Raw genomic sequence first — 13,415 nt, forward strand, 5'->3', positions numbered from 1 at the left:
AATCAGGCTGCATTTCTGTCCATGTGTCTGTGTTTGTGCAGCAAACATTCTTGGTGCTGCAATTTTTCATAGTAGTCTATTAGTGGTGCCCTGAAAAGACTTTTTAAAAGTATGAATCTTATATAGTAAATGGCTTTATGTAGTGCCAAATGCCAGGTTTGTGACACACAGCGTGGTGAAGGATCTCAGGTTGGTCTGTTTGTCGTATTGTGATTCTTTAATGTAACATGAGGTTATCATAAAATAAAACACACATGCCTGAATTGTCAGCTAAGCCATGGAGAATCTGTGACGTTTAATGTATATGATACAGCTAACGAGATGTGACCTGCTTTCTGATTGGGCACCGCCACGGGGTAGCTGCTTTTCTATCCCTGTTACCACTGCCAGCCTTGAAACGTTGCTGGGGAGCAATTGGTGGTACACTTTGTGCTGGCTAAAAACTCCAAGCAGCTCTTTGCTCCCAAAATCATGGCAAGTGTCTGTCAGTTTTGCCCTAAGTTGTTGGCTGCAGAGGGTTGCTGCCATTTAGAATGAGGGTTTGTTTGCTGCTGCTTGTTTGTTACTGTCTTGCAACTCTGTTCCTTACATTCCTGTACATATTCATGTCATAATTTATAGACTTTTTCAAGTGAAAAGAGCAAATATGTATCACTGAGTGATTTCTTCAGGGTTTTATATACAACCTGCTCTAAAAGCTGTCAGTGCTAACTTAGCCTTTTTACATATTATTTTAGTGGTACTTTTAATACTTGACCAGTTCCTGATTTTAGCTCCTTTATGGACGTCACACTAGAAAAGTTTTTGAGGGACTTGTGAAACAGCTTTCCCTTCCTTCGTTGCGGAGGTGTGCTGAATTAAACTTCAGCACTTTTAATTGTAATTTTTGCTGCGCAGATTCAGATGGATTGTTGTGGGCAAAAAGCAATAACCCACTCTTTCTTGTTAGGAGTGCCTTGCTAGGTTTCAGCAGCATTTTACTTTGACAGTCAGTATTTAGTTAATGAAGGCCTTATGCTCCAGCATTTCTTTTATTTGCTCAGAATAAAAATTCTTTTGCTTTGTGATTGTTCAGTGTTTACATTCTGGTTCTCTGTTTTTTCAGTTTATGAGCTCTGTGCTGTAAGCATTGTTGTTCATTGAAATGTGTTTTTTAGCTAACTTCAGTTCATCTCATTCATCTTCCTATGGAAACATCTCCATAATAAACAAACAAAAATATTAAACTTATTTCCTGGGACACTAGAGTGACTAGGTGTGGACAGTCTGTAAAGAATTATTCTGGCTTTTTGGGCAGGTCAGAAAGTGGAAGTTTCACATTTATTTTATGCACTTCCAAACATGTTTGGGATTGGTAGGTGAAGGCTTCTGGAGCATGTACAACTAGCTCTGAATTTTTTGAATCCAGAGCCTCGTATGTCATGGAAGGAATGTGCTTGTGCTGTGGGTGATACAGGCTTGCTGCATGAACGTTTCTCTTCAGGCAGTCTTTGGAATAATGTAGGCACTGGTCTCTGAAGGAGGCTGCTTGTGCTCTGCGAGCCCCAGGGGGTAGGTGAGCACAGGCAAAGCAGCTTAAGGCGAAAGGAATTACAAAGAAACTCTCCAAAAGACTGGGGGTAGCAAGCTGGCAGATTCCACATGGACCCAACTTGTGCAGAGGGACAGTGGCAAATGAGGATGCATTAAAAAAATGGGAAACTACAGCCTTTATCCCAAATATATCCATGGAAAGCCTTTGGGATTTTTCTGGTTTCATAAAACATAAAAATGTTCTTAATAACCTGTAGAGCCAGATTCTCTACTGTCCCTTGCAGAGGTGGAAGTTCCAAGGCAGAGCAAAACATACATAATTTAGTAAATTTGTACAGAGGATGGATGGAGAGCCTGTGAAAGGAGCATCTATATGTCATGTCTATCTATTTTCTCCTCTCCCTTCCCATTGTAGTGCTCCAAAGCTTGCAGGTAGGTGAGAAATTACTTAAAAAAAAAAAAAAAAAAAAGGCAATGAGCTGGTAGAAGCACCACTGGGGAATCCACCACAGGCCATTCCTGCTCCTGCTCTCCCAGCAGCAGGGTCGATGGTTGGGGGAGGTAGAAGTGTTCTCAAAAGGGCTCAGCGCCTGGGGACCCTTCCTGAGGAATCCACTGCTTCCACTCCAGTTTCTGTCAGCACTGGGTGGAAGGGAATAACAGTCAGTGTGAGGGATGTGCTCGGTGTATTAAGCAGACAAAGTACACAGTGATAAAGAAAGGTCATTTAGATGCAGCGTAGCTATCTTTGTTGTTCCTGTTTTCTTTAGGAAGAAATGGAAGTCATGAAAGTAAAGAATTAGCAGCTTTAGCTTGTGCTAGACGTGCAAACTTTTGCTCTCCAAACTTCTTATAACTTTATGGGCTCCTCAGACAGAACCTACAACTGCCTTTTTAAATTCAGGGTCAGTCTTAGGCGAAGAATTCCAATCACACCCAGGCAGGGGGTGGTTTTATGATGTAAGTACTGGCAAAAGTCCACCACCTAGCTAATTCTTATGTGATCTAAAGTAAATTAGGGAGTCTGAGTAACTAAACAGTCTACAGGAAAACTGAACCTTCCTTAAAAGTTGCTCAAAGAAATCTAATGTGGTAATACTTTTTTCTAAATTAATACATGCTTTCTTAATAATACTTTGGGAGCATCCAGTGCCATTTTGTAATGCATCAACAATCCCTATTTAAAGAAGTAAAATGAATATTTAAATGTTTAATAATCTCTGGCAGATATAAAGATAAATCTTGCTTACTTCTCTCATAGTTGATTAACTTCTGGTTAAACAAAATGCAGCTGTTTCCTTGCTCTGTGTGTGGTTTTCAGGATTTCATTCCCATTCACTCATACTTGGTTTATCTTAATTTTTTTATATCTCTGTTAGTTTAACATTTCAAGAAAGGAATCCTGTTGTGGCATAATCAGCACTTTCTGAAGTTCTAGGTAGCAATACACAACATAAGTAAATGTCTCTGTGTTTCATAAAACTTGATGTTTAAAAAGGCACCTCTTTTCCTCTTTGATGTTGTAAATCCTTTTCTGTTCTAATTTTTAATCATTTGAAACTGCTTACACTTAAAAGAAAAAAAGGTGATTATATCTTGTATATAATTATTCAGTAACATTACAGAGTGCTGTGAATAGATCGCTTAAAGTTGCTGACAGCTTAAAGTTTGAGGCGTTGCTTTATTGTCAGTAATCAAGGAAATGTAGCAAGTCCCCTGTATTGTTAGAACTTTTGTGTATCACAATACATTAAATTCACCTGTATCTCTCTCTGTCACTACAAGAGATTATGCTTTACATCACCATTGGATGCAACACACAGCTTTCCCTCTGGCTAAGGGAGCAGTGTTTTTAAGGGTGACTAGAGACCTTGATTAGTAGCATATTTATTTTAAAGACAATCAGCTTAATCAAATGATATTAAACTCCTATTAAACTGTATAGTGAATTTAACAAAGATTTCATGATGGAAAAATATATAAAGAAAATTAAAAGGAAAATAAAGGAGGATGTTATGATTATTTAAAAGCTGCTAAATGAACTGGAAGCTTACACAGACATTCATACGCAACCAAATATTTAATGCAAATCAAAGCAAAACAAATTTTCTGCAGTTTAATGAAAGTCTCTTATTTTTCTTTCTCACATTGCTATCTGATGAAATAATCTTCTTCTTCCTGATGCATTTTTAATAGATTAGTCATAAAAATCTATGTTGTGACATCACATTTGTTCGCCTAGCAACTTAGTATGGCAAACAGATCTCTCATATTGTGTACATAAGTCTGAGTTTGTCCAATGAGTTTGTTTTTTTGAGGGGAAAACACATAAACTTCTGTTTTAAAGTAATTTTGAGAAAATACTCTTTTACCCACAAATATATTAATACTTAGCAATTCTAGGAACATGAGTAAAGTATTTTGAGAGTACTTATGAACCATGCTTTGCTGAAACTAAAAGGTCAGTGTTAAAAGAAAACCCTGGAATGCCTTTAGGCAGACGCTGACTTCAGAATGGATTCAAGGCTCTTTTTACTGATTTTCTTTTATTTCATACATGTTTTCTATCCGTTAAAAAAATTTCAGTTGCAGCTGCTTTCAATTAAAATTGTTGCAAACTAACAATTCTTATGAGGCCAGGGGAGAAAAAAAAGACTCCACTTCCTTTACATGTTGATCCTTAGCTTACGATCAGGGATATCTTGCTGCTCCTGCCCACCCTCCCCCCCAAAAAAGTCATATAATAGAAGGGAAACTGCAAGCATGCTGCATTTGGGGGTAGGGGCTGGTGAGGGTGGAGAAAGAGTCACTGCAAAAGTGTAAGAATGGGTCTTGTTTGCAATTATTCTGATGCTTACTAGATCATTTTCTATAAAGAAACCTTTTCAACTCTTCTTTTTTTTTTCTTTACTCGTTAAGCCATAAATCCACTTAGAAAAACCCCTAAACTTCGGCTTTCCCTGATGTAAACAAGATTTACTATGCAGATCCAGTCTCAAAAATAGAAGCTGTTGGTTAGTGAGAAAGAACAAAATAGAGATCATAACAAGGAGCCAGTCCTGTGCTATTATTTAAGCTGGAGTTTCGCCTGCAGTAAGATTGCAAGATCAGATAAAAAAGAAAATAATTTGGGTTTTGTATATGCATTTTCTTTGTTTGAAAAGGGATAAGATTGCTAAACTCTTTGCAGTATTTTTTAGCTGGACTTCTTACTTCAAATGGTATTTTTTTTTGCATCTCTTTGCTAGAAGTTGCACATCTACTATAAACACGCATTTCAACCATGCTGGTTCTTTGTTCAGTTGTTTCCTCCCCGAGAAGAGCCTTCTTCCCTGCACTGTGCTGTGTAAACAGGTCAGGATAGATCCCCACTTTTGCCAGGTACTCTTTTCCAGAAGTTGTTGCTGGGCTACTTGATGCCTTCAGTTGTGATTGTGGCATGAACAAGGTTGCCCCAAAGAGGCTGACGATTAGTCTCCAAAAAAGGCTGTGGTAGGGCAGGACCTGTTGGCCAGTTCTCAATGGTCCTATTTATTACACAAAATTAGTAGTGGAAGAAACGTCACCAAACCCCTGGCTAAAATCTTTTCCCCCAAGCCTGCACCTTTCTTTTCCCTGGTACATTCTTTCTGTGTTTGGTTACTGTCAGAATTTCAGAGAGAAGGCAATTTATGGTCAGAATATTGTTTCTATCACATTGTGGTTGACAGCCACGCCCTACTAAACTAAAACCTGAAAATTATTGATCTAGGCTGAGTAGTCCACTTGGTACTTCTGAGGTAACAGGGAATTGGCTAGACCATCTGCAGAACTTGAACCTCAGTTTGAGAACAGCAGATACCTCTGGAAACATCTCCAGTGCTTGCGTGCTTTAAAAGGTTAGTGAAAAACCAACTGCTCTGGAAAAATGAGACCTTTTCAGAGCTAGACATGAAGTAGAACTCAGTGTGTTTCTAAACCTATCACCTCTTCAGGATTCAAGAGTTGTTGGTCCTGAGGAGTCTTTGCAAAGGCCATAAATTTTACAGCCACAGGCTGTCCTCTCTGTCAGACTCAGGTCATCTTGGCATCACCTTGGTGTTTCTGCAGTGTTGTCAAGGAGGCATGCCCATGTTGAAGCTTCTGGCCAGGGGCTGTACCCATCCTCAGCATACAGACTTGAATCACAGACTCACAGATGGTTTGGATTGTAGTGGTTTTGGGTTGAACTAGAGCCAAAATAAAAGTATCACACTAGAATTTCTCCCTGAGGTCATTCTCTTGTCAATATTCACATTCAGGTGCTTATCCAGAGCAGAATGGCAAACTCAGAACTGATGCAGTAAAGCCCACAGCTTTATGTAGGTTTCTAAATGTGCTTAAATCTACTGCTGGGTCAGCTACAAACCAAATAGTTTGCATCCTTTGGAGCACCTAATGAACTGGAATGTTGCTGTAAATCTGTCATATGTGATCTGCAGTACCTGTTGATATCCATCTTCCCTGGTTCTAAGCTTGCCAAGCATAGTTAGCTGAGCAGGAACATCATTTGTATGTGTATTAAAAAGGGGAGGGAGAAATCTAACCTCAGGATAGTTTTGACATCAGGTTGCTCACATAAAGCAGATTCAATATCTGTCTAGATCCCATGCATTTTACCCAACTGCTAGCTGCAGACTATAACATCCAAAAAGAATTGCCTGGCTGAATGACCTTATCTGTTGCATTCAAAGTACAAAGACACATTATGTGTGTGAAAAAGTCATCATATTTGGAACCCCCTGATTAAAGCAGACTCAAGAATAGATTGAATCATAGATCCACTTTGCTTATTCTTGAAAAACTAAGTACCTGGAAAAAACAATTGACCATGTTTGAGTATTAATATGTGCAGTCTTACATTACATGTGCAGTGGACTATTTTGACTTTCTTTTTGGACTTTCAAACATTTGGTTTTCCCCTAACTACATTTTTATTAGGTTATTTTCTAAAGTAGTAAATTGAGAAAATTATGACTTAGAGCACATTGTGCATTTGAAGTATTTTATGTACCTTATTGTGATTTTTGTTCCAGTTGTGTAGTTTTGCCTCAGCCATTAGCAGAGAATTTTATCAGACAAATAGCTGCCATCTGTCCTAGAGCAGGTTACAAATAGATTTCTGAGATATTAATAACTACATTATACAAAAAAGAAATCTTCTAAATCTTTAAATACAATAGTTACATGAACAGAGAAAAATGCTCAGAAAACAGGAAAATAGAGTGAAACTTTTTCATTTTATTTCTTCTTATGCTGAGGCACCTTCAGCACACATCATTCCTTAGGAAGGTAGTCAGCACCAGCATTTCTAACCATCTTCTGTGGACTAGACTTGCTCCAGGATGAGGTGGTTTGCAACCAGGCCTCTAGCTTTGCAACCAGGACAACCCTTAATAAGTGGAAAAAGGGAAGATGAAATACCTTGCACCTAGAATGCTGTGTTTAATCCCTGCAGTTTACAAAAATCTCATGCATGGGTCATTTGACAGTGGAGAATGCCTACAACTGAGTTTTACTCCCCCACATTCTAATAGTAACTTGCCATTTCAGATTAATGCCACTCACCATCTTCCAAAGTTCTTGTAGCTGGTTTGAGTACTTAAAATGTTACCATGTTACTCTATCTCGCATCACGATGATGTGAAAGGAAAAGAATTGCTACATAATAGTTCCTTTAGAGCAAATGAAAATAATTCTTGTTGTTCAGTATGTTGCAAGAGGGACCTCCTTCCTTTTGGCACTCATTTATCCACCTTTTTTCTCCGTACCAAGATGTTGAAAACATTCCCAGAATCTTCACAGTATCTCAATTTCACAGAATCTCACAGAATCTCTGATGGACTTGAGAGGTGCAGTTGCATTCATACCTTTTGCTGTAGTGGATAAAGGCAACACAATAATTCTATTGCTTCTACCTAGACTTAATCACTGGAATATCAGTTAACCCTTAGGGTAATTAGGTAATAATGTTGATGATGTGATTTGAAGTATCATTTCAAGCAATTAGAAGTTCAGATATAATGTGATGCAGTTATGCATTGTATAGTGCATCTATCCATTTTACACAGCAAAAATTACCATATGTTTTTTGGGAAGCTTGGCATTTTGCAGTGACTGGGGTTCTGCTTGTATTTATGAACAGCATGCCTGTAAACTGTGGTAATAACTCTTTGAAGGCCACACCTATGCACACTGCTGATTATGTTAAATAGCATAGGCCCATTTTAATGAATGTGTTGGCATGAATAATGGGACATGAAAAGCCAACACACTGGGTAAATGTTCATTACCTGAGTGCAACAAATACTACATGAAAAATTTCCGTGACAATTCACTTGAGTTTAGCAGTGAATTTGCTTTGGCTGTGTTCGTGCTCTTTATGCTTTTCTGTGAATGTTTGATCAGTGGAGTTTTATTCTTACAAATAATTGCAGAATGCAAATTTCAATTTATTAACCATTACTGAAAGAATTTGCTTATTTTATACAGGCTAAGCTGAGAGGCAGTGTTTCCTGTTTTGAGCTTACCTCCCAGATAGAACCATGATACTTAGAAATTAAATACACCAGAGAAGAATCTCTGATTGCTTTGCAGTGAGGACTGACTGGTGTATGAATGTAAAGCAAATTAATAACAATGGCTGGTTGCAATGGGAAAATTACAAGTCAGTAAATATGATGTATGTGCATAATTTTTTCATGGAACGGAATGCTGCTTAGTGTGCAGTTACATTAGAAAAATGGTAAAAATTTTCTAAGCTTCCTGGCATTTTAAGCTCTAGCTCCATCTGTGCTCATCCAGTCAAAGATGCAAAACAGTAACACACAATATATGACCAACTACAATATATAGTCTTAGCAGAATATTACATGCTTAGAGCACATTGCTTGTTATGAAGGGCAAGCAGAAATGTATCATAAATTTGAATAATTAGTGCATTCAAATAAATTGTTACTAATTCCTAGAAACTCTTGGTAGAATGAAGTGGTATTCATAAAAATTTTTATTTGATATGAATGATTAGCTCAACTCTTTTCAGTACTTCCTAACACTGGCAAGGTTAATAATGCAAAGTGAAAAGATTGGCCAAGATGCCAGGGCACCAAGTACTTCTCTTGCCCGACAGTGCTGTAAGATTATTTAATGCCCGTATAAAAAACATCCTTAGGCAACCGAGTTGCACCTTGACTGATCGTTGCATCCAAAGGTCTGCACTTCTAAATATGCAGTGTGGCACAGACTTCCTCGCAGGGAGCGGTGTTAGCACTGGTTTGTAACCTGAAGCCACAACCTGCGTGTCCAGACTGACAAGAATCCTACCACTTGAGCCACTGTGACACCTTGTGGCTTGTGAAGCAACTCAAGCATCTTTTAGAAAACTAACAGGTAAAAAACCAGAGGTTAATGGGTATTGACAAATGTCCTTTCATACAAATACCAATAGAAATCTCTTTGCTGGATTGCTATACTGGGTTTTCAAAATACAGTTAAATTAGGTGTTAGTGGGCTCATTTCTGTTTGTGTCTTTATAGCATGTATTTTACTGCTAAGTGGCAAAAGCTGAGGCATCATTTTGCTAAGTCTGACCTGCTGCTATTATCTCCATGGCTTTGGTGTTTGCTCGTCAGTCAGATTACATAAAAAAACACTGGTTTTGGATGCAGTAAAGAGTAAATATCTTATTTGTTTGAGACCACTAATTTGGTGAACCAAAACAATGCTTGAAGGGTGAAGAGTACTTTTTCACACTGAGTATGTTTTAAATGGTAGCTAACTTCAACTAAGTTGTAGTTAGCATTTGGCAATGAGCAAGTAACTCTGTACAACCATGAATCTGGGGTGAAATAGATCAACATTTCAGCTTTGGATAGTTTATTAACTACAATGAAGTTGTATTTTGCTGAGAAATTACCATTAAACTTTGGCCAATAGTGCACGGAGCTTAGAAAGAACCCTGCATCTATAAATGCTCAGGACCTCAGGGTACTGTACTAGTGTCTTGATTGTCACTTGTTACATCTTCAAATAAGCATGTCCGGGCTTTTCCACCAGGATCCTGAGCATCTGAGGGGACTTGCCTGTAAACTCATGCTTTATGTCCTGTAACAATTTCTTGGCTCTGATGTTTTCAAAAACTAGGCAACAACTGGGCTGAAATAGTTGCCTTCTGTTGCCAAACACCACCTTATTGCTGAATACGCCCTTATGATGCAGGGGGTCTGCATCCCTCTTTGTCCCTCATCTTCAGGTGTGTCCACAGTGCTGTCACTTAGCATAATACATAGACAAACATGCCCAAACTTTCATTTAACTTGATGTTGTGGGGAAAGATAGCAGCCCAGGACTCAGGGTGTGTAATCTGCCTTATTTCATGCACATATTGATCCTTTGCTGAGCTTTATGCAAGTAAAATTAGGTGGTTACTGATGCTCATAGTACCTTGTCTTCACGATGTGCACTTTTACTAAAAGGTTCTTGGGGCTGGAACCACCTTCTCTCTTCTTGTACAGTGCTAAACTGTAGAGTTCAGGTCTGTATCTGTAGCATGTTTTTATTATTGTGCTGTGTATTGAAACTAACTAAAGGCTAAAAGTTGGTAGTAGTATTTAAAATACTTTCAAACCCAAATCTATATATATCATTGTCATTTTGATGTCATAAATAAAACATTTTAATTGATATTATGTGTATTTATGCACTAAAAAGAATTGTCTGACTAGAAAGTACCATAATAGTCTAAGTTCTTGGAAGATGACTGTTTAATGTTATTAACACATTTTCTTACTTCTCAATTAATTCAGCACACCTGTGCAAATCTATTGGTTTTTTCCAAGGAACCACAAATATATTTAAGCCAGTATTCTGCTGGTTGATTTGTACATCTGATATTGTTATTAAATAAAAATATCTTTTGCTTTTCAAATGTGATTTTTCAGTAGATTCATGTCAATCAAAGAAGTCCATTCTAATTCCATATTTTCTTAAGAGTGGAAAAGCCATCTTAAATTCTACAGGACAAGCATATAATTTTTGATGGGAACTGGTGCTGTGGAATATGTATCTTATTTCATGATGATTTGGGGAGGGAATATTGTAAAGCCTGGTAATAAATTAAGTTCTTGTAATAAGTAGAGATGAATCAGGGAGGTTGTTCTAGGGAAGAAAGGCAACACTTATTTTTTCTTTTATTGTTTGCACTCTACTGATTTAATTAGCCAGTGAGAACAGACCCACTTTGAATATTAAAAAGACAAAATCAACTTCCCCCTCCCCCGTCCCCACATCTGTTGCCTTTTGGAGACTACTTACAGTACCAAAACTACCCAGAGTCTAATGGATTTTGCTTTTTAACAGACATTACCTGTATTTGCTCACAAATAAATGAGGTACTTATTAGTATTTTATTCTGGGTCTGGGAAAAACGTGCTGTTTAAAATGTCATTTTGAAAGGAACTGGGCTACCTTAAGCAAAACCAATGCATTTTTAGTGTTATACAAATGAAGTCAGTCTTGATACATTTCTGAATGGTGATCTAATAGAAATATCTTAATGGTTACCATATTATAGAAACTTAAATAATTCCTAGGACTGCTTGAAGTCGGAAAGAGTGAAGTCCTGTGTGGGGTTATATATTGGTCAGGAGCAGGAGAGCAGAGATTGATAAAACTACTGAAGTGATCTCTGCTCTGTTTCATTATGCTGCTGCCTTCTGGAGTATCAATTAGATGGACTGGATTTCAGTAAGGCAGTGAAGCAGTTTGCTGCACCTCTGCTGGGTTAGGCCCACACTTGCACAGAGCTCCAGCCTTCTTTCTAATCACAGCCTGGAGTGTGAATATTAATGCCTTACCCAGACTGCAGTGTTGCAGGGCCAAGGCATCCTTGTCAGTGGGTCCTGCTCTGTGACCATGCTATTTTGACACTTTTTATCACCAGAATTATGAATTCCCTTAGCTTTGTTTAATGCCACATTTAAAGCCATCAAAAAAGGGTGAAATTTTTAAATTGCATTTTTTCTTGCCATTTTTATAAGCATACACGAGCTACTTTATTAAAATATTTTTCCTGTTGAGAGGAAAGAATTCTCTCAATTTTGCTGAAGGTGGCTTTTTAGAAACACAATTACCTATATAATTTTCAAGATTATTATTAGGAAATATATGAAACTATTAGGACCATGGGAACTTGGATAAACCCACCTGGTGTGCAAATTTTGTTACCAGAATAACTGCACTAAGGTTGAGAACACTGTGTGTGATTATAAGAGTCAACTGAGAAACATAAATTGAGAGATCAGCCCAGCAGTCTTTCCCTTCCTTGGAGATTGATGGCACACAGATGCACAATTGCAAATAACATAATTTGTAGGCCAGCGGTGCTGTTGTGATAAAAAAAAAGGAAAAAAAGGGGGAAAAAGGAAAAAAAATCTGTTTCTCTGTCAGAAGCTTCCTAGGTTTGCTTCAGTTTGGTCTTGTAACTGCAGCTCCTTATACCATGCAAAGATTTCTTCTTTAAGTCAATGAAATGAACAATATATATGAAAGTGTTAGAAAGCTAGAACAAGGTGCAGAAACTGGAACAGCAAAAACTTGGTTTTGTGGAACCTACCTAGTCTAATGGATTTAGCAAAAGGACTGGTAATATTCATCTTTTCAGTGTTGTCCATAGTTGGCTCTTCAATAAAACTGCGTGTTCAGGGACTTGTATTATGTTTGCACTTAAAATTTCACAAAATGCAAAAGGTATAATAGAAAGCATGGTTAAGAACAAGCAGCAGTCATTATTAAGGAGTATTGTGTAGCAAAACAAATAACAGAAACTGAGTGAAGTTTTTCCTCAATCAGAAATTTAGCTGGAGAGAAATGTATGGCTCATAAATTAGCAGAATAGTAGGTAGATCTGGCAGGCTGAATGAAGTGCATAATTTAGGTGAGCTTATCAACACTTTGAAAGTGGACTACAAAGCCCACATTGTTAGCTGTATTAATAAAAACAAATTTTTCGAGATTTGGGGTTATTCTAATGCTGATCAAAACCAAATCCTGGATGTGCATAGTTAATATTTTCCAGTGTTTTTCTCCAGGAACTGCTAGCTTCTGCTGCTTTACCAGGAAGGGGAAGGATGATAAAATGAAATTCACAGCCTTTTAGTGTCTGCTCAGCCTGCAACTGGCAGCATTTGGGGTTTGTGGCTGCTGACCTGGCAGACTTACAGCATTTTTATGACATCAAGTGCACACATCATGGGTCTGTACAAGCTAAATACGAGCTTCAGCCTCCCTTCTACGCCCCCCACCCCCATTTGTTTTCATTTGGGAGACTAAGGACTTCTCCCAGTAAAAGTAAGAGAGAGAGAACTGAGCTGTTCACTGCACTCTCAAACTTGTGTGTGGCAGCGTGACCTGAGTTACTGGGCTCAGCAGCTTGTTTTTGTAGAGATGCTTTCTGTATAGTGCTTTATTTGCTTGGTATGGTAAATGGTAACTTGATGGTTTAATAAGTGAAAAATGGATGCAGCTAGCAAACCTGAGCTCTGCTCAAATAAATAGCAAGTTCTTCATTAGCTTCAATATCACCGGCACCATATAAAGTATGGATTCCTTAGATTGCTATTTGTATGAACTTTTGAGCTCTTTTGTTAAGAAAATGAGATTGAAATAATTATGTATCTACAAGGTTTTATATATCTTGACAAAATGTTACTGTCTGTTTCACACTCAGTTGTATTTAAAACCTGTGGGTGCATTTCAGGCCATAAAATAAGTTTACAAAATAACAGCCGCTTGCATTCACAGTTGTACTTAATGATTTATTTATTTCTAGGAATTGCATTTGAAATTCCCAGACATCTAAAGCTTTT

The 13,415-nt window shown here is 37.8% G+C and overlaps 1 protein-coding gene across 10 annotated transcripts in view; it reads left to right on the top strand.

Annotated features, from left to right (window-relative positions):
- Positions 1-13,415, top strand: part of LDB2 (LIM domain binding 2) — a 365,987-nt gene that overhangs the window by 153,291 nt on the left and 199,281 nt on the right. The gene's annotated exons all lie outside the window — the stretch shown is intronic.

This window comes from Agelaius phoeniceus, chromosome 4, assembly GCF_051311805.1.
Source record: "Agelaius phoeniceus isolate bAgePho1 chromosome 4, bAgePho1.hap1, whole genome shotgun sequence".
Lineage (NCBI taxonomy): Eukaryota > Metazoa > Chordata > Aves > Passeriformes > Icteridae > Agelaius > Agelaius phoeniceus.